The 26440-nt window shown below is 48.2% G+C and overlaps 1 protein-coding gene across 1 annotated transcript in view; it reads left to right on the forward strand.

Moving 5' to 3' along the window:
• Positions 1-1623: 1623 nt before the first annotated feature.
• The window catches only part of LOC135902292 (chitinase-3-like protein 1), an 830286-nt gene continuing 805469 nt past the window's right edge, over positions 1624-26440 (forward strand). Inside the window, exon 1 of the mRNA XM_065432259.1 lies at positions 1624-1637. The gene's annotated coding sequence lies outside the window, so the exon portion shown is untranslated. The remainder of the gene's footprint in view (positions 1638-26440) is intronic.

Raw genomic sequence — 26440 nt, forward strand, 5'->3', positions numbered from 1 at the left:
ACGATGACAGAGAGACAGTTTGCTCAATTCTTGTGTCGTGACTTTTGCGTCAAGGTGCAAAATCAAATTATTGTTACGGGGTTAAAAACAGTCAGACATATATTTACAAGATATTTACAATAACTGTAGCAGCTGACAACATGAAAGACAGCGCGCGAAGTCCAGAGCGTCATCTTCTTCCGACCAGGAATAAAACATCTTTTTCTTCAGCGTGTCACATGACCCCCGGCGGCTGAAGCACCGGCTCGGTGTTGGTTAGGAGGCGGGCGAATGATACCACTTAAGACCACTTGACCACTTGACGCAATACACGGTAAGGGCCAGAGTAGCGTAAAAGTAACTTCTCCGAGAGGCCAACGCGTACCGACGGCGACCAAAGGAAAACCAGGGCGCCCGGTGTGTAATGAACGTCACGATGGGGGGCGTCATATAAGCGCCGCAGATTGTCCTGCGACTCCACAAGTGGACGCCAGGCAATATGGCGCACTTCTTGTGCTTTGAGTATGGCTTCATGGGCGTACTTGGATGTGGAATTGAGAATAGGATGCAGGACGGTGTCGAAAGGTAGCGTAGGGTCGCGCCCAAACAAGAGGAAGAATGGAGAAGCCTCCGGTATCATGGCGAGACGAATTATAGGTGAAAGTAACGAACGGCTGCGCAACGTCCCAGTCGCGATAGTTAGCGGAGACATACATGGACACCATGTCAGTAAGGGTGCGGTTAAGGCGCTTGGTTAGACCGTTCGTTCGTGGATGGTAAGCAATAGCAAGTTTGTGTTTAGTCACGCATGAATGTAGAATGTCATTTACAACTTTAGAAAGAAAGTAACGGCCTCGGTCGGTGAGGAGCTGTCGAGGGGCGCCGGGGTGAAGGATGACATTCTCTAGGAGGAACTGGGCGACATCAGTTTCACAGCTTGTCCGAAGAGCCCGTGTGATTGCATATCGGGTGGCGTAGTCTTTTGCTACACCAATCCACTTGTTTCCCGAAGCAGACTTAGGAAAAGGGCCTAAAAGTTCAACGCCTACACGGAAGAATGGTTCTGATGGTATGTCAAGTGGTTGAAGGCGACCAGCAGGGAGTGTGGTCGGCTATTCTTATCACTTAGTTGCGTGGTCGAGGAAGAGGGTGTCCCGCGACCGTTCTATGCGAAAGCTTGATGTAAGCGTTAGTTGCAGAAAGTGTAGTGTCAGTGCCAGTATATGTTGTAGTAGCTCATAAGAGTCTCAGCCCGGTAAATGTTTCACTTGGCAGGAGGCGGAGACTCCGTGCATCGTCTACTTATGTATGCGTTTATTCCATAATGCAATAACCTCAGTGCACTTTCTATATCAAGCAGGTCCGCTTACGTATTGGTAAACGAGGTGTGAGCTGAACGTTCTTGATTTATTGCTGCAGAATATTTCCTGTAACGTCAAGGCACTTTTAAAATTACAACAATCACGTCGGTTCGGAATTATATATCTGAAATTTTTATTTGCCAGCCATTGCTCATCTCATTCAAGAGTGTTCGTAATAATTTTCGGCCTGATGAAATTGGTACATACATAGCAGAAAAGATTGCATACCTGAATTTTATTGGTACTCCTGTGTTGACCACTTCAGCTTGAAAGAAGAGGAAGAAGGCATCAGTCCGGGTGAGATCATTATTTCATTTCTTACTGGATATTCAATGTTTTTTTTAATAGTTTTGTAGTAGTGGCTGTGCAGGTGCCCCACCGTGCCCTGTACAGTGGGAATTTCTCTTTTAGTGGGAAGTGCCGGAAACGTTATTAGTACTCATGCCGATTGCAAGCGTCCGTGTTGCAAGGATTGCTGACATTGCACAGTGCACTGTAAATCAACCCAAATTCTTAAAGGTAACCGTACGAGCCATTTGTGGCTCACCTTTGTTTCGCACATACAGAGCCTAACTCTGATGCGAAGACACTCTCAGCGCCACGAGAGGATGGGTTACGGAGTGCCTAATTTCGATTGTATGCCGCAGAATGTCACACGATTATAGGTGTAAATATCATTGCGACAGCCAGTATGCGGACAGAAGGAGGCACGTGTGCACCGCCTTTATATGGTTGTCCATTTATCAATTGTGTACGCATGGCTCGAGAATTACCAATCCATGCAAGTTCAGTAAGTTGCTTACGTTCAGTGCCGGACGCACGAAGAGCTCACCTAGCTGCGGGGAAAGAACCTGGGTAGGTCATATCCCTAATGCTCATGGGGACAATTTTTCTGCTTTTACGAGCGCCTCCTGGATGTAGCCGCAAACTCATAACGATTGGTAAGTGCTTCAAAGGAACTTCAGCTTGGCCCAGGTGGTGTTTGCTGCACATCATATTGACCGCAAATAAAGACGGCGACAGCAGGAGAGATCGCATAAACAACACGGGTGGTACTTTCAACTGTTTTATTCCCGGCAGCCCGTAGGCATATATAGACATAGAGAACATGCGCAGATCGCAGCAAAGAAGAACACTCATCAGCCTAGCGTAACAACCAATTATCAAACAAATCTATTTCCAATTGAAACAGCGTAATGAAGGTGTCACTAACACGTGTTGTTTATGTGTTCTCTCCCGCTGTCCCCGTCTTTATTTGCGGACAATATGATATGATTGGTAAGTGGTTTATTTATGAAACTTTAGGTTTCACTGCATCCTTCCAACTATTTATTTGCACTGTCAGTACTAAACAAGAAGGTAGTGTTGTTTTATCAGGTTTCACAACAAAACACCGCAGCTAACACTGGACATAACGCAAAACGTATTGAGGGGTTCGTTTAGGAGCGTTACATATGATCAAGGACACAAACAGGCCAAATGATTGGTCTCACACACCATTACCTAAGCGCAGCCGCCCGCTGCGCTACCAATTCGATCATCGGCTAATATCCAGTAACCCAGGTAAGCGGCAATGCGGTTATGTAAAAACATACGTAAATAGTCAGACTGGGTGGGGGCTGGTTGATCATCTACAATTAGAGCTGCGTACACTACGCATGGCACAGAAGCTGAGAGGACACACACTGTGCTACGAACAACGGTACCAGTACGACAATAGGCACCAGTTTTTTTCCAATCATGAATTCCATGTATTTATTTAATTTGTTTCTTTCTGCAGAGTAACAGAAACAGGAGCAAAATGATTAGCAGCCTTTTCTCCAAGTACAGTGCGGCACGCAGGCCAGCATGCACGCTTCGAGAGAAACAAAAAATGCACTCGTGAACATATTTGCACACAGGGGAAAAACTGCTTAAGGAGAATAAATATTTTTGGAAGATTATACTTTTTTCACAAACGTGAAAATTATAAAGTGCACTTCGCAATATGTGTGACCCTAATTACAGATACACATACGTTTGCAATACACATGTACTGTGAAACCACTTGTGTCAAGTTATAGTTACTTGACATATGTAACTTGAGCAAAAAGGAAATATTCGTGAAGCACGCGAGATAATAAAGAAGGTATTTGTAAGGATGGTGTCGCGTAATGCTTTCGAATGGAAACATAAGCGTATTTAAAAAGATGCAAGAAAATACAATGGTATTGTCTATGAAAGCCATTTTAAACCTTCATTTTGAGGTGGTGCTTTTCAGAAGCAGTCGAATTTATTCAGCAAAGTAGCCACCTGATTTGTAGTGTTCTGCATTCCATACATAGTTCATATCTTCGGAGTCCACCTAACATGGGTGCGGAAAGGATAAAGAGAACGTTGAGAACCTTGCAAGCAAAAAAGCGTATTGCATTTTATATACTGGAACAATTTGAAATAGTATACTTGATTGGCTTTTAACATATGTTGCTTTAGAAAAACTGGTTTTGTCCGCAGCTGATGTAAGGGGTATTGGACCTGGAAGACCATCTCACCGCTGGCCACGATTTATTGGATCTTGCCGTTGAATTGGCCGACGTTCAGAAGGATATTGAGATGAAACAGAAGTTTTATTTAAATTATTTGCAGTAAAACATGAAGTAGTTAACAGTCATAAAGTAATTGATGGCCGGCAGCAAATCGGACGCTGCGGCCCGTGGCAAGAAGCCCGAAACAGATGAATGAAGGAAAGCTCTTCTTTGCTCCATGTCTCTGGCTTTTAACCCCTTCGGTATCTCGAGGTCACGTCATTTTCGGCCAATCGTCGTGCCCGCTCAGTTGTCGTCATTTTCGGCCAATGATAGGCGCCCATGCAAGTGCAGTCACATTCGGCTCAGGGGGTCGCTCCAAGTGCTCCACTGTTCGAGGGATGACTTGCCACCGGTATTGCCTCCAGCTCTGCAAATGCCGTCACAATCGGCAGATGGTGTGGTTCCGAGGGCTTCACGGTGACTTACAGCCGCCTCGGTGTTGCATCCCCATCTGAAAGCGCTCAGCTAGAGGAGACAGGTTGTTTACGAGTGAACTTTCAGGGCTACAAAGCAGCTCTCCCCGGAACCAGGATCATCTACCTGGAACCGTGCCAAGCTCCCGCTGCACTTCCGGGAAGAGTTAAGCAGTGGGACAATAGCGCTACGTGCGGCGCACGAAGTGGGTGTCGCCAACTTGTCTGGACGTGCGACGCCTCGGCTTGGAGTCGCCCACTTGTCTGAAAGATCCGGGAATGTATTAGACGCGCTTCCGTGCACCCTAATTGGGTGGGATGGCGATGCGATGTGGTCTCGTGAATTCGAGTGATGCCAGGAAAAGCACCCGTGTCTAGCACTTCCTCCTCGCCCTGGAAGCTCGGAATGGCCGGTGAACTCAATTCGCTGGCCATGAGGAATGCTGATTGAAGATGTAGGGTACTGGTGACGAGCCTAGGGTGACGAATTTGGGGATCCTGGGCCCTCGAGAACGTACGTCAAACAAAAGAAACAACATAGTGCTGCACCATGTGCAAGCGCAGTATCTTCACCCCTGACCAGCCAGGCTATTACTACGTCAAAATGAACCCTTTTTTTTCCCAATTTTGATATAGCAGTTCCAACCACCTTTCTAAACAGCTTTCGATATCTCCCCGAATGCCGACAAGGCCAGAGTGATACTGTCGTTGCAAAAGAAACGGGAGAAAGTTCAACAATTACCTAAAACAACTTGTATCACTATACACAGGCAAAGTGTTGAAGCTGCAAGCATGACTTCCAGCCCATAATAACACTTCCTACCTCGTTAGTGAAAGGGAGGAATGTAATAAGTCGGTTTACCCAAACAATGGGCTCAAACCATCCGCGTTCCCATTTAACTTGCTTTTTTTTTGTAACGGACGGTGAAGTTATATTCCTGGAGAATTAGACTCCATCAGAGCAATCGTCCGTTTATAGGGGACATGTGTCTGAGACAGGTCAGAGGACAGTGGTCGGTCTCGAAAGGGAATTTCGGTCCGTACAGATAACAAGATAATTTCTGGACTGCCCAAACGAAGCAGGCGCATTCTTTTTCGGAAGCGTAGTACGCCTCTTCTATCCGCGTTAATTTTAGGCTAGCATACAGTATCGGATGCTCCTCCGCGTCTTCACCCACCTGGTGGAGGACGACTCCCAAACCTTTGTCACTAGCGTCGCACTGCACGATAAATTCCTTAGAATAATCGGGGGTCCGGAGCACTGGTCCTGAGCTCAGAACCTTTTTTCAGGTGCCTAAATGCGGTTTCTTTAGCCTCATTCCACTGAACTTTTTCGGGCTCTCCCTTTTGGAGGGTGTCTGTCATGGGGCTTGCTACCTGTGAGAAATTTGGAATGTACCGCTGGTAATCTCCGACGAGCCTCAGAAAGGCTCTGACATCCGTCTTAGTTCGCGGCTCAGGAAAGTTATTGATAGGCCCTATCTTTAGTTCGGAGGGCCGCCGCGTTCCTTGTCCTATGATTTGCCCTAGGTAGGTAACTTGCGAGCACACGAAGTTGCACTTTTCGACCTTTTACCGTGAGACCCGCGTCTCGTAGACGTGCCAGTACGTTCCTTAAGTGCTCTATGCGATCGTCCCAGCTGTTCGAAAAGATGGCCACATAATCTAAGTACGGGATCGCGTAATCTTGTAGGGCTTTCAAAACAATGTCCATCAGATTGGGAAAGCTAAACGACGCGTTCTTATGCCCGAAACTTAACATTAGTTGTCGGAATGTTCCAAGCGGGGAAGTGAATGCTGCTTAGCGACTTGAGCTTTCTGGCATGGTCACCTGCGAGTGCCACCTAACTAAGTCGATTGTTGAAATGTACTGGGCTCCGCCCACCCATTTAGCTCGTTCTTCTGTGTTAGGTATAGGGAAGAGTTGGTCCCTCGTAATCGCATTCATTTTCCTATAGGCCACACATGGAAGCGGCTCTTTACCGCTCACCTCTACGAAAATCATCCAGGAAGTATAAACACCGTCTGCTGGCTCAATGATTCCCAACTCAAGCATTCGTTTGATCTCTACTTCCATTATTTCTCGCTGACGAGGTGAGAACCGGTACGGTTTGGATTGGACGGGCTCTTCTGATGTCTACTCAATCTCGTGAGTAATGAGTGTCGTTCTCCCCGGCCGGGTACTGAAGCATTGGCGAAATTCCTCAAAGAGTTTCCGGAGGTCGCTCACTTGATCGGCCTCGAGAGCCAGTCGGTTTACAGACAGATTCACATTGTCCTGTATGGAGCGTTCCGCATCTGTTACTCTCACTAAAACTGGAAATTCTGCCGCTACTTCTTCGGACGCGTTTACCACCTTGTTTGCGACCTCTTCCCTTCCACAATAAGGTTTCATTAAATTGCAGTGGTAAACGGTAAATGATTCCTTTATTCTTTTTTCCGGGAACTTCTAGGGTGTAGTTAGTGTCCGATATCTTCTGGGTAACTTTACGGGTCTGTCCCGCTGTACCTGAAGTTTGTTTTATCGTGAAGGCCTTAGAATCATGACCCTGTCGCCACCTTGAATGTTCGCCTACGCGCATTCCTGTCACAGTACGCCTTCGCGGTTTCCTGGGCCTATTTAGGTTTTTTCAACCAGTTCTCGCGAGACACTTAAGCGATCCAGTAATTTTAAAACTTAAATCACCACCGTATGGCTTTCACCAGTTCATTCCCACATTACTCTTAACATTCTGAGAGGGGAACGGATCGTCCGACCGTACACCAGCTGGGAAGGAGTAAACCCTGCTGCCTTATGTGGGACCATTCTGAACGCGAACAGGGTTGTAAACAGTCCTCCGAGTATGCTTTGTGTTCATGGCACAATACACGTAACACTCTCTTAAGCACCGACTGCATATTCTCAACGCTGTTTGATTGTGGATGGTACACGGAGCTGTGTATCAGCCGCACACCACGCCTTTCTAGGAACGTCGTAGATAAAGCACTTGAAAATACCGGCCCCTGGTCAGCCTGCATCTCTGCAGTAAATCCGATTCGCGAAAACGTGGACAACAAAGCGTCGAGTATCTCGGTGGAGCTCAGTTCCTTCAAAGGAATCGCTTCAGGAAACTTTGTCGCGGGACAAAACTTGGTTAAAAGTTACTTGCACCCTGCTCGGCTCAGCGGCGAAGGCTTGACTGTGTCGATAACCAGCCGACGGAATGGCTCCGTGATTAAGGGAACCAACATTAAAGGTGCCTTGCGTTTATCTGCCGGCTTCCCAACTCGCTGACACGCGTTACCGGACCTTACATAATTTTCCACATCCCTAAAGCATCCTGGCCAGTAATATTCTAACAAGAGCCTCTCCTTCGTTTTGTTGATTCCTAGATAGCCCGACCAGCCATTTCCGTTACACAAAGTCAGGAGATCCACCCGATACTTCTCCGGAACGATTAACTGATCGACGATACGGCCCCTTTCGGTGGTGTATATACTGTAGTCCTCCCTTTTCGTGGATGGTCACGTGACCCCTAACTATACCCTCCTTTGCGTTGTAGTGTAAGCGTGTCAGAGTCTATTCCCTATGTTGTTCCGCGCTGAGCGACTCCCTGTCCACGCGGAGAAGCCTGTTAAAACCCTCAGAGGCTGGTGAAAGTACAGAGCTGGTCACTTTCTATTTCAATTATTTCTACTGACGACCTTTGTTCACGAGGGTTGCAATGTGGGCTTGTTGGTAATGCATCTTGAAGGGGTGTACGGTAGCGCGATTAAACGACGGGACGATAGAAGACACACAGGTACGCACACAGCGCTGTGTGTGTCCCGGTTTGTCTTCTTTTGTCCAGTCTTTTAATCGCGCTACCGTACACCCCTTCAAGACCTTTCTTCGCTACGCGAGTTTTCTACGGGGATCATTTTAGTTGGCACCTCTGCTTTCACACTGTTTTCTTTTTCCTCCGTTGTCCGAGGTTCTACCAGGTTCTACTAGGGAATGCGCTTCCTCGTGTTCAGCCACCTCTGCGCTGGGGTCCTTGGTAAGCTGAGCGGCGGTTTGGCGTGCCCGCGAGCGGGTTAATGCCTGCACCCTTCCTTCTCCTGACCACGCTCCCATAACAAACGCTCCGAATGGTTTGAAAAGAGATTCCGGTAGTCCATCGGTAGTGCCTTCGAAACGCCTGCCTCTGTCTCTAGTTCTCCAAAAGGACCGGAAATTATCACTCATGCTATTGGCAGACACGCGGTGTGTTCCTCTAGCACTGACTTGATCCAAGTTACCTTCCCTGTATAGTCCTCGGCGTTTACAAAAGAAGGGTGAACCAGGTCTATGGTTTCTCCACTGTCCCTTAGTACCTTACAGCTTTTTCCACTAATCCGTAGCCGCTGGAGATATGGACAGAGAAGCTCCAAGCTTTCGTCACTTCCGTCCGCGTAGGAAAGCACTACCGGCTTTTTTTGCAATCAAAATTTGTGATTTGAAGGAGAGATCTTCAAAGGAGCACGTTCGACTGCCAGATCACTCCTTTGAACGCGTGAGTGTTATGCTCTTGCTGTATGGGTTCCAACGCACCCGTGCACGCGAGCAGAGAGTATCTTTTTTTCATTCATAAATTAGAACGTATGCTAAAGGAATTAACGAGAGTCCGGGGCGGCTGACGTGCCTCCGGGATATACCGTGAGTGCGCGGGAAGCGCGAATACATGTTCTGTACTCCAAAATTGAGACGCTGGCCTCTGCTTGCTCCTCCCTCCGCGTGCGCCTCAAGGGGCGAGCGGAAAGCTAATAAATCCAGTTTCCTCCACCCTGCCACTGAAATGGTCATTCTGAGTGACCCATTGCCCCTTCTGGGAATCCTCACGTGTGGACATGATGTCGTTTGTCGCTTAAATGTTAAAAAACTGGACCACAAGGAGGCTCCTTAACTCGGCTCCCTAAACTTAAGCCCAGGGGCGCACTTCCTTTGCGAGTCCCACGCATATATTGACAGGTGCACTTGCCTATCTTTATCGGGCGACCACGTTTCGCCGCGTAAGAAATGTTATCGCCCAGCGCGGGATGCGCCTGCATGTATCGAAAGTTTCTGGAATGTTATCGATGCTTCTATCCACTGTCTGTTGTCGCCGAACCTTGTGTTATCTGATTTCAAGGCATGACGCGAATGGTGTAGACCATTGTGGAAGACACGCGGGTCCCAGTGATTAGTCTGGAACATTCGACGACTGGTGTAAAAAAGCCGACGCGCTCGACCAGCTGATTAGATTTTCGACGATCGCCGAGTATGTTCGCCGCTATCGTTGTGCTTTTGAGGGCACAAGTTCGCCCAGTAAAACGCGAGTTTCTATAATCACAATTTTGCGGCCTTCTTGACCGTCACTACAACGTGTAAATATTCTTTTTGGTACTACTATGTTTTTTTTTTTCTCGCACCGTAGCTGGACTACAGAGTTGCCGGAACGGGCCGTGCCTTGTATATGTGTACTGTGACACTGTGTTACTTTCTACAAGTTGCCGCTCTTCTGTCATCATTCTGGGCCCCTTCTCTATTGTGCCCGATTCAGCTTGCCCTCTCTCCCGCTACAAAGGGAGCACGTGCATTGGTGCTGCGCAGTGACCGTTTTCTCCCTGCTTGCCTCGTGTGTCAACGGGCACCTAGCTGCCGCTACTCCCCGCCCGCTTCCACTCTCCGACTTATGCCTCCCTCCTTCTGTGTGCTTTCTCTTTTTCTTCTTTGCACGAGGTCACGGGATCGAATGCCGGCCACGGCGGCCGCATTTCGATGGGGGCGAAATGCGAAAACACCCATGTATTTAGATTTAGGTGCACGTTAAAGAACCCCAGGTGGCCGAAATTTCCGGAGTCCTCCACGACAGCGTGCCTCCTAATCAGAAAGTGCTTTTGTCGCGTAAAACCTAATAATTTATTTTTTCTCTTTTCATCTTTCTTTCTTTTCGTTTCTTCTTTTTTCTTTTTTCACTCACCTCCTTGTTCTACATGCATGGCCCTCCGCCTTCCTCTTGCCCTGCATCGTTGCGAATAAGGCAGCTGTAAGACTGCCAAAGTGCCGAGACAAAGTCTATCATTATCACAACTGTCAGTTTCGGTTTGATTTATCTGAAAAGGACCTGGCACCCGGTCTGGTGTCTACAACTGCCATTTTCTCATTCGACGTGCAGAAACTGTCGAAATTACTTACTTGTTTTGTTTGCCTTGTAGCACCGCTCTAGGTTATATATATATATATATATATATATATATATATATATTATTGTGACAATATTATACTTATAAAAAAGATTGCTGCAGCTGGAAATATATGGTGCTTTCATATACTTTTTACACAACAAGCAGAACTGATATTGGACGATAATTGCACATTTCTTTCTGCTTGCCTTCTTTACAGATAGGACATACCCGAGCAATTTTCAAGTTATCTTTTAAGATTGCAGGTGCAGGTGCAGATTTTCCTCCGTCATATCCCACAATTGTTCGTGATTCTCGTAATTTCTTAAATTTTCTGACATGTCACAGGGTTTAACAGAATGGTGTTGGGAATGCTATAGTTATTTAACCGACTAGGCCCATCTCCATCAGAGGCATCATGGGAATCACATCTAGTTGCTGCGCTGTAGCCACTGAGGAGGACACCCGTGTCTGCCTCCACAGTGCTTATACCGTTTTCTAACCCAACAGTCCTCTAACCTCGCCGCAGATATTCATTGCGTCATTGCTTATTCGGCCGAAAACATCTTCGCAAATAATTCATTTTGTGTATTTCAACTCGCGACGAAGCTGATTTCTAAACTTGTTCAACTCGAATAATGTATCGATATCACGTGATTTTATAAATACGTAGTCTTCGTTATTCTTTTTGTGTAAAGAATTCGTAATCCATGGTATCCTTATTTTATTACTTCGAACATTTTAACACTTCCGGGAAAGAGAGATCATAACGTTTTGTTTTTTAGTTTTGCGATCAATAGGTTATTGGCATGTTTGAGTCAACTTCTTCAAATATGAATTCCCAGCTTTCCTCAGTAACTCGGTGACAAAATAGTTCCGACGTGCTCGCGTTGATTTTCAGAAGGAATACCTGTTTTCTTTATTATCCAGAAGGGGCGAGACGAACGAAAAGCGTCAAACGCGGGCAGGTGTTCGCTTATCTCTAGTGAAAGTAAGCACGATTGCGAGCGCGTATTCGCGATACAGTTCTCGAGCAATGTTGCTGTTTCAGCCGTCATTCGTGTTGCATCCGTCATAACGTTTTTCAAGAGAAATAATTAACGAGCTACATTACCTGTCTAGCTGGGGCGTCCAACGAAAGCATGCCTATGTTGACGTCAGGCATTATCGCGAAAGGTAATCCAGAGCGACATGACTAACTATTGACTCCAAAAATCCATGCTTGCTACGCGAGGGTGGCTTGTAAACCATGGAAACTAATGCCATCTGAAGGCCTATCCCGAGACATTCTGTGTTGTCATTTACTAGGGAAAATTCGGGAGCGACTTCATGGTTGAGTAATTCGTTAACATAAATACAAAAATTCCACCTCCTGTACTCTGGGTACACACTAGACCATTATAAATGCAATCTTTATAGAGAGAGGGGCTCTTACCTAACGTTAGCCACGTTTATGAGAACAAAAGTATGTCAAAACTGAAAGAAAGCTGACTGGAAATCTCAGTGCCATTCCACTCTGAGAAGAAGGATGAACGGAGAAACTGTATATGTGGGATCCTTAATGGTGATCTGCACCTTTGCTGTGGGTCGGCCTGGCATTGCACTATCCTCGGTATTGGACCATGTGTGCGAAGTTCTTGATGCCTGTTTCACCTCCGCCGCGGGTTGCCGCTGTATTGCACTATCTTCGGGATAGGCCCACGTATGGGGTGTGCGATAACGTCTGCTTCTCTTCTAACTCGGTTCGGCCCTGCATTGCACCATCTTAGGGATTTTTTTCTACATGCGGACATGATTGTGGGGAAAGTAGTCCTTAATAGCTTCGCTGTAAAAGTCAACTCTTCTTTTTAGTTTCGTATGCTACGTGTGTTTAGGTCAACTAACGTTAGGCACGTATGTGCGTCGTGTAATAATTCGTCGTGTAATGTATTTAAAGAATGAACGTCACACTAACACTCGTCATCGATTTAGACAGCAATACTACAGCGTCATTACTGGCAGCATTGCTGGCTTGATTTACTCTGCCTCCACGCTCATCTTATCTAGATGAGAAACATTGGTTATTTTCTGCACCTGCAAGCTTTCATTTCCGCGAGCGGACACCTTTCCGCCTGTTGTCCAAGCAAACTTCCAGCGCGCTTCCTTTTTACGTTGTATTGCGGCCCCAAGAACTTGTTTACCTTATCTCGTCAATTGTTCCTTGATGTATGCACTAGCCAGGTCCTCTGGCTAGCTAGTAGTTTACTGTCAGTTTTGATTTTCTTTGCTAGGCTCAACAAGGCATTCCTCTTCGTTCTTCGTAGATATCAAACAATTACGTTCCTTCCGTCATGTCGAGTAGTGGAAACTCTATGACTTATATCGATCTCAGAAACCTCTTCGGAAAAATGGTAACGCATCAAAACATTGGGAAGCAGCTTGCCTACTAAAAGCTGAGTCTTATTATGCTAGTCTTTGGTCGCAAACACGGCTCTAGTTTTCAACCGCTTTACAACATTGCATGAATCTTTATACCAGGCAAACACACGCGGCATTGACAGTGCTATTGTTCTACCAGCCTTAGGCTACCTCAGCCTTTTCTGCGGGCTATGTATGTATCATGCATGTATGTATCATCACGTTGTAGTGACGCTAAATGCTACAGTCAAAATACTGTGAATAACTAATTTGTATTAGGCGAATCTGTGCCCACAAAAGCAAGTAGTGCTCGAAGCACGAGAGTAGCGGCAAGCGCTGTCGGCGAAAGCCGAATCTTATCGGCGGGTCAGAGGTATCAGCTTTTACGCATGACTTTTCAAACGTTCCAGCGTTATCGCTGGTGGCCATAGAGTTTCATATCATAATTACAAAAGGAAACTCTGGCGCAGCTGTCTACGGGAGGTGCTATCAGGGCGATTCAGTGAGCATGGAAATTATGGGAATTAGATGGATTTGCTCCACTTCGTCCTTGCGGCTACAAACGGCTCCATGACTTTGTAAATTCGACATTTTGACAAAGTACTGCGTAAGAAATAATTCGTCATCATCATATTTATGTCCACTGCAGGACGAAGGCCTCTCGCTGCGACCTACAATTACCCTTGTACTGCGCCAAACGATTCCAACTTGCTCCTACAAATTTCCCAGTTTCATCACCCCACTAATTTTATGCCGTCCTCGACTGATCTTCCTTTCTCTTGGCACCCATTCTGTAACTCTAATGGCCCACTGATAATGTAACATTAGATTACAGGGTTTTGCGTTTTTACCTGTGCACTGATAATCATGCCATCTATTGTAGAGCACGTGGGGATGGGTTGTATGACATAAGTTTGTGTATGCCTTCTAATAAAATTAATTCTGAATTCAGCGCTGTCCTGTGTGTTTCCTCCTTTTCATATTCGTCGTCTTGCGCTGCCACCTCAAGATGTTCAATCAGTACGAACTCGTCCAAATATCGATTCTTCTACACTTGGTTATCCATCCAACGCATAACGTGGCCTGCCGAGCTTCATTTCTTTCTCTTAACGTCAATTAAAATATCGGATGCCCTCGTTGGCTCTGTGATCCACAGCGCCCTCTTCCTGTCTCTGAACGTTGCTCCTAACATTTTTCGTAATAAATACCTAAGTAGATATTACAAAATTTCCAGATGGCAGAATTAAAGCATGGGACCTCAAGCACGGAAGCCCGATATTGAAACCATTACGCCACGGACGCATATCAACAAGCGGCATAGAATGCCCTTAGGAGTGCTTTGCTTGTTCGTCTAAAGATAGTAAGATTTCGACCATGGAACGCAGAAAAATTCAAGGGACAGTTAATGATTGCTGCGTGGATGAATGCCAAAGCATTGCGATCACGTGACAGGAGTGGCCACGTCCGCAGATAGGAGACGACCTTCGCGCGGAGTGGTGTGACTTGAGCGGCACGTCAATAGAAGCGCCACGACGTCACGTGACCAACGGTGTTCGTCACAAGGTGCGCACAGTGCAAGGTCATGGGTTCAACTCCCTGCAAAAGCTATGCGTTGGCGGGCGTTAAATAATTCTAACTTAATTATCTGTACAATGGCGAGTTGAGTTGAAATGTAAAGGATTTCATGACTTTGACCAGGGTAACGGCGGATTTTTTACCTCATGAGGTATATAATGCGTTCGCATTATAATCACCTATGATGATGCACTTCCTTTTCACCAGCAGCGGTTTCGTGTAGCAGAAACAACGCGATACAATTATGGCACAAGTAATGGAAGGGGTTGATCATGGCGTTATCCAACTTTCATGCACTCCGTGGTCACCCCCGTTCGCTTTCATCAAGAAGGACGGCGCGCTTCATTTTCTGTTAATTACTGAAAGCTCAAGAACATCAGAAAAAAGTTGCAGTTTAGCCCGAAAGACTAAGCATCAGTTATGACAGCAAATTAGTAGACAACTATACAAAATAATGATAGTAGATTTATCAGCCGTGTACACATGGATACATTTGCGTACTAACTGAATTAACAAGCATGGTGTCCCCACGCAATGGCAAATATGAACGCATCCCACTTGAGGACCACGGGCACTCGCTGTCGAAACGCTCGCGTGAGCAAGCGCGGCAGCAACAACCAGCAAAGTGGCCTTCGTGCTGCCTATCGCTTCAACGCAAACAGCGGCGCCGTCACTCAGCGCGCCATCTGATGATCGCTTTCAATTTGTGGCGCGCGAACTCGCGCCGCCGCGCAAAGTAGGTACAGTTGCTGGCTGAGCGGAAGCCGCCCTCACTTCCTTGCCGCGATGGCTTTCCACTTTCCTCTCTTTCGCGGGCGAGGTTGAGCCGCCATCGTTAGTTCCCCTTGTCGCGAAATACGCACTTTTGGGAGCCCAACGCCGCCTCACGTCCCATCCCCCCACGGCTTTTCGCGCTATGGAAGACGGTGCGTTTGCTCTCAGATTTACTTTCACGTGTGCCAGCCGCCATCGTCGGGTCCCCTCGCGTGCTTTTTTTTTCATTTTACTTTTAAGACCCCAATCGAGTTATTGCAAAAGGGGTGGCTAACATGTATATGCATGAAAAGGCAGGTTTTACGGTGAAATACGACTTTGAACAGTTTCCGCAAACTCTGATTATCGTAATGGCAGTGGCATCGAAGGGTAGGTCGTTCTAGACTGGTAGCGGGAGAAAAAAAAATGAAGCTTGAAATGTGACAGTTCATGTGCGAGAAATGCAACTTGGAAGTTATTGGCTCGTGTGCTGTGAGATGCGTGAAGATGATTAGATACAGGTGCCCAAGAAAGCGTACAGGAGCGCTATAACGTAAAACTATTCAAAACTTTTCTATTCCAATTCTGCAATCAGCCCTCCATGATTGGTAAAAACTCTTTTTGGGCAAGCCACACTTCACCTGTCTGTCATGCGACGTTACGAAAACCGCGATAGCTCACCAACTGATATGACGTGTACACAATGAATATGCATGATTTGATCGTATAAACGAAAAATAGTTATTCCTGATTCGACGCCTTCTTGCCATGAGCCCTCGGCTATTGGTCAAAAGTTTTCAGGCTGCACTCACGTCACATGCCTGTCACGCGACGTCACAAAACCGGAAAAACTCACCACGTCAAAGTGTCGTGTAGGTGGTAAAGGTGCATTAATATGCTGAACAAAATTGAATATTCTTCTGAATAGCCGCTGGCAGCCCTGATCCGAAAGGAATAAAAGATGGCTGCCGCTGATCGCTCAGGCACTGGCTACTCGTACCTGTCAGAGAGCATGGCATTATTTGCGCATAATAAAAGATTTTGTGTGGCCGTGTAATGCTTTCGAGCACTTTCGGAACGTTTACGAACGCGTTCTGCCAACTATTCTTTGGTGAGGATCTGTTTTAGTGTCATGCTTAGGCTTGCGTTGCATGCCACCGCAATTTTCGACCAGCCACCGCCAGCTGAGTAAGGGGAAGCGGACCAATCGCAGATGCCGGCACCACCCCTTTCATCCGATTATCGATATTGATGCAGTGTCTCGGCCTTATCGAATCCCTCTCCACTTGAGCGTGCTCCTCGCCTGTTGCCAGCCAATTAGATTAGACAAGGCGCTCAGTGTAGGCAATGTTATTCGTTTTTGAAGCAAACAAAAGTCACCTCTTATGAACAAGGAGAGCGTTTGATTGGTCTGTTCAGACAACCCTGCGGCTGAACGCCCGATGCTTGCGTCGGCGGTTACGCAAATTTGACGTCAGCAGGTTTGAATAAAACCATATTGGAATAGTTTTACATTCTAGGGCCCTAGGTTTCCAAGAATGCAAACGGATAGCACATGCGCTGGCCGATCTGCATCTCAAGGCGCTAGCAGCGAAAAGAAAATCTGCGGTGTCTATCGATGTGCTTTTCAATCCTGCCTGGTTCACGGCTCAGGCGAAGACGCGCTAGTTTCAGCGGTAGAAGCTAGCGAACATTTATGCGCTTGCAGAAACCGTTTATGTTCGTGCCGTTGGCGGAAACACTCTACCTACCGTGTCATTATGCGGTGATCCTTCGACTCAAAAAATAGAGATAAAGAAAGTGCGTAAATCGATTGCCAAAGGAACAAATAGCGGACAATAGACAATTTTAGTGGGGCGTGCGCAGCAGCTCTGCGTAAGCAGGAAGCCCCCGTACGTGACAGTGCGCATGCGCAAGACGAAGGAGCACGCATGGTTTCATGCGTGCGTCCTCAGCTTTTCAAAAGCAGCATAGCGTCCCCTGCCGGCTCAACTGGATTTGCGGGACCTTCTCGCGTGCCCAGAGCAGCGCATTTTTCGATATGGCTCTTGCCGAAGATATGACTGCGGCTTGTGGTTTGACTTCTGACATCGCAGGGAGAACCTTGCAAAGGGCAAACTAATAAGCGAAAGTGCAAAATAAAGATTTCTAGTACCGTTTCTTGAGTTACCTCTGGAAAAATTATAGAGAAACATATATTTGTGGCACAATCAGAGTTCTTTTGGATGCATAGCTTACTTCTCTACCAATGTAGGTGCCAAAACCGACTCGTGTTGTTACTTGGGAAGTTGCGTAACGATACGTGGTCACCAGTCCCGTACAAAGACGTAGAGCGCAGGACGCTGTGGTTCTGGACGTATTGCGCCCACCGCGGAAGGATAGAAAAACACCCGCACAAGCACAGCAGGGAAGCGGCTACGTCGGGCGGCTCGATCGATAAATGTGGAAGCGTATTCAAAACGCTCGGAATTATTTTGCGCTACCGGCGGCGTTTTCACCACTTCCTTTTTTAAATAAAAAGGTGTTGATCCATAAATATTTGCACAAACAATTTTGGCTTTTCCTCCCTGTTTGGCTGTTGCCGTGGCTCTCTCCCTTAGTTAGATCGCGTAATTTCTCAACTGCTTGCGACTCTTGTCTCCAGTTGCCAATTTTGTACGAGAAGTGCTGTACAATTAGGGAAAAGCCAGACGAGGTAACGGGTGACAATCATATTGCTCATGGGCTTAACGGTTATTGAAGGGTCTGATGATGAATAAGTTTCGCATTATTTTATTTTCCACCTTATCGAAGCCATATCGCGAGTTCCGAGGATCGTCGCGCAAGCCGTTACACGAGGAAGTAATGAAGCAAAAGGAAAAGTTAAACGCAACTGGCGTTTTCTCCGGCCACAAATATGACCACAACTGTGTTGGGCATTATCAATAAAATAAAATATAATTAAAACAATTCACTATGCCCTGCCTGTTGCAATAGATGGTGACAACTTACCTGATCTTGAGTTAATTGCGCCGGCACTGAATCGATAGGAAAACTGGCCTCCACACCGCAGGAGACGGCGATAACTACCGCCATCCAAAAAGATGGAAAACAATTGACAACCATTCCCCTCTGTGAAGATGGAATGACAGCGAAAGCTGACGACAGTCAAAGCTCTCAAACGAAAACCAAACAATACCTTGATTTGGGAGAGTTGGTTCATCTTGACAGTTTTCATTAAAAAATCTCTAAAGACCAAGCCGAAGTCGAAGGAACACATACGACAGGACTGGCGCTACGACAACATTCTTGATTGACAGGTGCATATGGCAATAAGGTTGTTGCAGGTGATGGCAGGGTCGATTGTAGCCGGCGATGAGAGTACAGAGCCCAGTGTAGAATAAGTTTGTTGCAACAATACTTTCATTTGGGTGAGTTTGTTCATCTTGAAAGTTTTCATAAAAAAAGCGCTAAAGACGAAGACGAAGTCGGCTACAATCGACCCTGCCATCAACAGCATCAACCTTATTGCCATATGCACCTGTCAATCAAGAATGTTGTCATAGCGCCATTCCTGTCGTATGTGTTCCTTCAACTTCATCTTCGTCTTTAGTGCTTTTTTTATGAAAACTGTTTAAAGCAAGCGCTCTCACCTCCGCCGCGGGTCCGCCTGAAGATAGAGCAATATCGGGCCGACCCGCGGCAGAGGTGAAGCCGGCGTTCAGCATCCCCCATACGTGGGCGCTCCCGAAGATAGTGCAATTCCGGGCCCACTCGCGGCGGAGGAGAAAGGTCGCGCTTCGCCACGTACGCACAACCTCGCGCGCTGTGAGCGTTGGTGGTTGGTTGTGTGCGCCCAGCTAAAGCTGTCCAAGAACAGGTGCCTTGTGTTTATGAAGCAAGCAGCTCTTGCGAGCGCCGCTTGCACACTGGTACATAGTTGTGGCAAACACAGCAACCTCCACCAGCGTATACCGCGTGGGAAGAAGCGCTCCTTCGGCCAGAGTCGCGGATGAGGCAGCGGTCAAAAATATATAGCATGAACACCGCAAATTACGTTCGCGCATGCCATGTAATACGCACCGCTGCGTTAGTACACGGATACGTGGTTCCGGCACCGCTCGCACGCTCCGTTTACTTTCTTGGGCACCTGTACAATTGCGGCTGAGCGGAGACCATCTGCAGCAAAGGAAATAGCAGGAATTAAGCGATGAACACACATGTTGCCACCACGGCCAAGTGAAGGCAGTCAGCACAAAAAAGCTCCTTTTCTATCCTGGGGTAGGCGACGTCGTGTTCCTGCTGCAGTTATCAAGCGCCGCCGATGTGCAAGTCTCATTTCGAGTTTAAGGGCCGGGTCCGGTGGGACGTTGCGCTTCCCATTGCCTCTCCAGACCCGTATGATCTCCGATTTCCCTTACCGGCACTGCAGCCCGCGGCTGGCACGTATGTATCGATTTGGCAAGCTGCTGCTTGTATCCGGGCTTAGTATTCACGTAGCGACCCGGTGAGACACCGGATTGCAATGTCATTCGCGCATAGGCCTTGCTTATGACACTTGATGGCTTGTAGTTTCTATTGAATACCTATCATGGCTTCATTAAATAGAGTTCGTGAGGTAACGAAGTCCACGGCAATAGCTACGCCTCATGGGCTTCCTGTAGAATAAGGTAGACCGCAGGGAAAGTCTGGTCATGAAATATGACCCTTGCCATGCAGATTTGGGTCGGCATTATCAGGTGTCCTCCAAGTTTTCGAATTTCAGGGTTTTCCCGAGCAGTCTACACTTTTCTCAAGTTGGCTGACGGTCCAGTGACGACAGGGTAGGCGGCTCCTGTGTCGACCAGAGCGGTGTCGTTTTGGTGAAGGTCGGTGGTTCTTGGCTTTGTATTGCAGTTAGGCTGTAGCATCGGATCACGGCCGCATCGCGTTATCCCGCTGCTGTCAAGCCATGTTCTCGTGCTTTCGAAAAGCGGTGGCTGCTTGGCTTCGACTCGTCGTCTGGATGGCGCCGTTTCATTGCGGCGTCGTTGTCGCCTGCGGCTGTGGAGGTTCTTCGGCATTTGGCCTACAGCAACTGCACCTCCACTGGCTGCTGCTTTTATTTGCTCGGGCAAGGGCTAGTAGACAGGCGGCCATGGCTTGGGCCAGTGTGAGGTAGGCTCTCTGGTGCGAGATAACGGCCTTGCGATGGAGATCGGGAAGGCTGTCAGAGTCTCCACTTAGTTTATTTTATTTATTTATTTATTTATTTATTTATTTATTTATTTATTTATTTATTAATTTATTTATACATACGGCAGGCTCTTTACGGGGCTATTGCAGGAGTGCGTTAGACCAAAATAAGTCATGCAAAAAACAAGTGAACCATAACATATTAAAAATGCACAAGAAGTAAGGCAGACGACACAAATGAAACTCAAAATAACAGCAACACTGAGAGTCAGTACAAAAACGAGAGTGAGTCAATACACTGTAACAACAAGAAAATACATTAAATCAGGTGTAGTTAACTTTTAACAGGACCTCGTTTAATGGCAGTGACCTAATTGTTCAGGGAATTAAGTTCCAGAATTCAATAATACGTGGGAAAAATATGTATTAAAATTTATTAGATCGAGCAAAGTAAGCCTCAATATTAAGGCTATGGTGACTCCTGCTTGACCGAGGAATGTCTGAACGAATACATATCGGATGTGAGACAATATAAGAAAAAAAAAAGATCAGTTGCCGCGATGTAGGCGGTGATGTCACGTGGTCGCTGGTGTAGATATGGTTGCCACCCGTAATCTGCGGTAGCCCATCTCATGGTATGAGCATCGACGGTGCATGTGGCCGGTAGATGGGCGGTGGTCCTAAGTGTGCCAGACGTTTGTCTTGGTAGGAAAACTGCGCTGGGCGACGGGCGGGCGCAGTGGTGGTGGAGGCCACGACGGACTTGCAGCTTCGCCGAGCCATGGCACGGAGCGGGGCACTAATGGCGGCCGATGGCGGCGTATGTTGACGCTTAAGCCTGGGGCGGTACTTTCTGGGGCGGTACATGCTTTCTTAGATATTCCGCCATCGCTGCGCTTGCGTCATACAGTCGTAGTCATGCCACCATGCTCGTAGATGAATTTGGCAAGCGAGTGCCGCAGCAAAGTGATAGGATAGCGAACTATGTAGCATTATAGCCGAAGGAACAACAGTGCCAGAATAATTACACGTGTTAAGTAAGCATTACTTCACGAATACCGTCGGTCACTGCATTACTCTAATGCCAGTCATCGGGAGATGAGTTCTGCAGTAATATCTTAGTACTACATTGACTGTGGAATACTAGCGTTTACACATACAATCATTTGCGGAGGGATAACAAATTGTGAATAAATTATACCTAGCAGTCAATCCAAGGTTGGTCGACAATATGCCCTAAATCCTGAATGTCGTGGAGTTTCCGCCGTCCTTCCCAACAAAATCCGCATGCTTATGAATACCGCTGAATGTTCTGCGGGTCATAGGAGGGGTATTACAGCCAATAATACTGCTGCGGAACAGACGCCACAGTATGGCTGCACTGAGGAGAAAGAAGACGACGTGTGTGCCGGCTTGAAATAGCGTCGCCATTTTGGCCTCCGTTAGCTTCCTTGTAAATAAATTGTAAATAGCATTCAGCTTCAGCTACACGTAAAATTTATTTGGTGGAGATGGACGTTCCCGTATACGCGTCATGGAGCTTTGCAGCGGTCGCAACGGTGACAATGCAACTTCGGCTCCTGCTGGCGGCACTTCATCTACGCAAGCGTCTCCGCCTACAGCCCCGACCTACGTCACCGTTTCCCCACCTCAGGATTCTGGTGTTTTCAACGGGGTCAGCAGTCCTGATGTTGACGATTGGCTCCGCTTATACGAACGTGTCAGCACCAGTCACAGGTGGGATCCGACTATTATGCTTGCCATCGTTCTTTTCTACCTCGACGGAGCTCCACTGGCGTGGTTCCAGACTCACGAAGAGGAGATTTCGAGCTGGGAGCTCTTCAAAGACAAGCTCCGCGACCTTTTTGGCAATCCGTTTGGTCGACAAGTCAATGCCAAGAAAGCCCTTGCCACACGTGTACAGACGTCGACCGAGTCCTACGTGTCGTACATTCTCGACGTCTTGAACCTTTGTGCCAAGGCTGACCCGAACATGTCTGAGGACGATAAGGTTAATCACGTCCTCAAAGGCATTGCTGACGATGCCTTCAATTTATTGGTGTTTACGCACGTCAGCAGCATCGATACCATCGTCAAGGAGTGCCGCCGTCTCGAGCATGCTAAACGCCGCCAGGTATCCCAGCACATCACGCGACTTCCCAACACAGCCGCTACGTTATCCTGTGACGATCTCTTCCGCCAGCCATCGCCATGTGACAACTTCACCCGCTTCATTCGTCGTCAGGTCGAAGTGCCACAACCGGCGACCCCTTCATTCCCGTTACCTGATCATTCTCCGGTGACAATCTCCTCGATCCAGGCCGTCGTCCGTCAAAAGTTGTCCAAAGTCGGCCTGCAATCAATTCGTTGCGTACGCTCAGAACCTCTTTCTCCACGCCCGTCCCCACCCCGCTCTTCTTACTCCTTTTATGGACAGCGCAACCCCTCCGAATGGCGAAGCGCGGAAGACAAGCCGATCTGTTTTAACTGCCGCGCATTAGACATGTCGCTCGCCACTGCCGCAGCCGCTGGACTTCTCCGACGCGTTATTCTCCTGATTATCACCCTCGCCCCTCTAGCACGTCCTTTTCCTTCGTTCCGGCTAGGCCCGCCCCATCATTTGACCCTGCGATATCTTTGACACGACCCCGCTACTCCCGTTCGCCTTCTTCCTCCCGCCTCCAATCTCGCTCGCCCCCGTCATGCCGTGCTCCTTCTCCGACCTACTCGCCGCACCCCCTACCGGAAAACTAGACAGTGCAGCCTCTGGAGATGAAGGTGCAATGACGACATTGGCACGAATTCCTCGCTTCACTTACCAACGAACAAGAATCTTTTGGACGTTCTCGTCGACAATGTTCCTGTGTGCGCGTTGATTGACACCGGGGCGCATGTGTCAATTATGAATGCTGCTCTTCGCCGTCGGCTGCAGAAAGTTTTGACGCCTGCCCCGCACCGAGTTGTACAAGTCGCCGACGGAGGGACTGTCGCTATTGTTGGCATGTGTTCTGCCCGACTCACCATTGCTGAGAGACACACCATCTTTCTCTTCACCGTCATCGAGCATGGCCCTCACGAAATCATTCTCGGTCTGGATTTTGTTGCCAATCATTCTGCCCTCATTTACTGTTCAGCCGGCTCGCTTCGCCTTGACTTGCCTCTTCTTGCCGACCCTGTGGACCCGCCTCCAAGCCATTTGAGCTGCATAGATTTTATTCGCCTACCGCCTCACTCTGTGACACACGTTGACTTGTCCTCACCAGCTGTACCTGACAGCAATTACGTGGCCGCACCAATTTCGGCCGTTATGCTTACACATGGTGTTAACGTGCCGCACACTGTGCTGCTGCCTGTACCTGTACCTGCCTTCTCCTGGTCAATTTCGCGCTACCCGCGCAAGTTCTGCCTCAGGGGATCTCCTTGGCTATAATTAGCGCTTTGCAGCATGATTGTGCCGAGCCATTCACAGTGGAAGATCGTTACAGCTCAGCCCATACTGTGACGTCATCGCACGGTACTGACGTCGACATTGAGACGATGGTTTCCACTGACCTTACACCTGTTCAAGCTGAAGCTCTTTGCCGCGTTCTTGAAGGCTATCGCGAGATTTTTTGCTTTGACAATCGACTCTTAGGTAAAACGTCCGTCGTGACCCATCGCATAAATACTGGCGATGCGAACCCTATTCACCGACATCCATATCGTGTTACTGTGTCGGAACGAGCTGTTGTCCAACAGGAAGTGAAAACGATGCTTGCAAAGGACATTATTGAGCCTTCTTGTAGTTCTTGGGCGTCTCCCGTCGTACTTGTCAAGAAGAAGGATGGAACGTGGCGCTTTTGCGTAGATTATCGCCACCTAAAAATAACAAAAAAAGGACGTGTACCCTTTGCCACGTATTGATGACGCTCTAGAGTGCCTGTACATGCCACCTATTTTTCTTCCATCGACTTACGGTCTGGCTACTGGCAGATACCTGTCGACGACATGGACCGAGAGAAGACTGCAGTTGTTACCCCTCACGACCTTTATCAGTTCAAGGTGGTGCCTTTCGGTTTCTGTAACGCGCCCGCCACCTTCGAACGAATGACGGACTCTTTGATTCAGGGGTTGAAGTGATCCACCTGTTTGTGCTATATCTGGACGACGTCATCGTTTATTCGCCCACTTTTCACACGCATCTAGACCGTCTTTCAGCGATTCTTGACGTGTTCCGCTGCACCGCTTTCCAGTTGAACTGATCAAAATGTCACTTCGCTCGCCGTTAAATCGCCGTCCTTGGACACCTCGTGGACGCCAAAGGCGTGCAACCCGATCTGGACAAAATTCGCACCGTTACGAATTTTCCTGTTCAGAAGTATACCAAAGACGTTTGTAGTTTCGTAGGGCTGTGCTCTTATTTCCGATGCTTTGTGAAGGATTTTGCGACCATCGCACGTCCGCTTACCAACCTCTTGAAGAAAGACGCCCCTTTTTGTTTTGGTCATGACCATGCCGCATCTTTTTCGCAGCTGACTACTCTCCTTACCACGCCTCCCATTTTGGCCCACTTTGACCCGTCTTCCTCAATGGAAGTTCGAACTGATGCCAGTGGTCACGGCATAGGAGCAGTGTTAGCACAACGCCAGCGTGGACATAATCGCGTTATAGCCTACGCCAGCCGACTTCTATCACCCGCCGAGCGCAATTATTCAATCACAGAGCACGAGTGTCTCGCTCTTGTGTGGGCTGTTGCGAAGTTTCATCCATACTTGTACGGACGCCCCTTCTGTGTCATCACTGATCACCACGCTCTCTGCTGGCTATCCTCGCTTAAGGACCCCACGGGACGACTCGCTCGCTGGGCATTAGACCTGCAAGAATCTACCTTCTCCGTGGAATATAAGACGGGACGCTTGCACCAGGATGCCGATTGTTTGTCCCGCTACCCCGTCGACGAACCGGCTGATGCGGACGCCATCGCTTGCGTTTTCTCTGTGTCTCAGTTGCTTCAAATCGGCAACGAGCAACGCCGCGATTCTTCATTACGAGCCCTCATTGACCATCTGGATTCAACTCCTGCGTCGTCTCTCTCCGGATGTTTCTTCTTAAGGAGGGGACATTATACCACCGCAATTTTGATCCACATGGCCTTGACCTTCCGCTCGTCATTTCATCGCACCTGCGTTCGACTGTCCTCTAGCAACTTCACGAGGCTCCCTTGGCTGGACACTTGGGCGTCTCCCGCACACACGACCGTGTACGCCGTCGATTCTTTTGGCTGGGTCTTGCCCGCTCCGTGCGGCGCTACGTTGCCGCTTGTGAGCCCTGTCAGCGCCGGGAGAAGCCCTCCACACCTCCAGCTGGATGTCTTCAGCCGATCGATATTCCACCCGAACCCTTTTTCCGTGTTGGTCTAGACCTTCTTGGACCATTTCCTCTGTCGGGCTCCGGAAATAAATGGGTCACCGTCGCTACTGATTATGGTACGCGGTACGCAATCACCAGAGCCCTCCCGACAAGTTGTGCTACTGACGTTGCTGACTTTCCTCTGTATGACATCTTTTTAGTGCATGGTGCTCCGCGCCAATTACTCTCTGACCGTGGCCGCACCTTTCTCTCGGCAGTTGCGAGGACACCCTCCGCTCCTGCTCGACAAAGCACAAGTTCAGCACGTCCTACCACCCACAGACCAACGGCCTCACGGAGCGTCTAAACCGGACCATCACCGACATGCTTTCGAAGTACGTTTCCACCGACTACCACGACTGCAATCTTAACTTACCATATGTGACGTTTGCGTACAATTCATCGCATCACGACACCGCCGGCTATTCACCATCCTATCACCTATATGGCCGAGAACCCGCGTTGCCCTTGGACACTTTGCTGCCCTCGGCCACACCTTCAGCCACAGAATACGCCCGCGAAGCGATCGCACATGCCGACGACGCGTGCCAGCTCGCCCGCAACCGTCTCGAGGCCTCACAGGAGCATCAGAGACGCCTCTATGATTGCCACCATCGCGACGTGCACTTTTCTCCGGGTTCTCTGGTGCTTCTCTGGTCACCCATTCGACGTGTGGGCCTTTCCGAAAAGC

This window comes from Dermacentor albipictus, chromosome 6, assembly GCF_038994185.2.
Source record: "Dermacentor albipictus isolate Rhodes 1998 colony chromosome 6, USDA_Dalb.pri_finalv2, whole genome shotgun sequence".
Lineage (NCBI taxonomy): Eukaryota > Metazoa > Arthropoda > Arachnida > Ixodida > Ixodidae > Dermacentor > Dermacentor albipictus.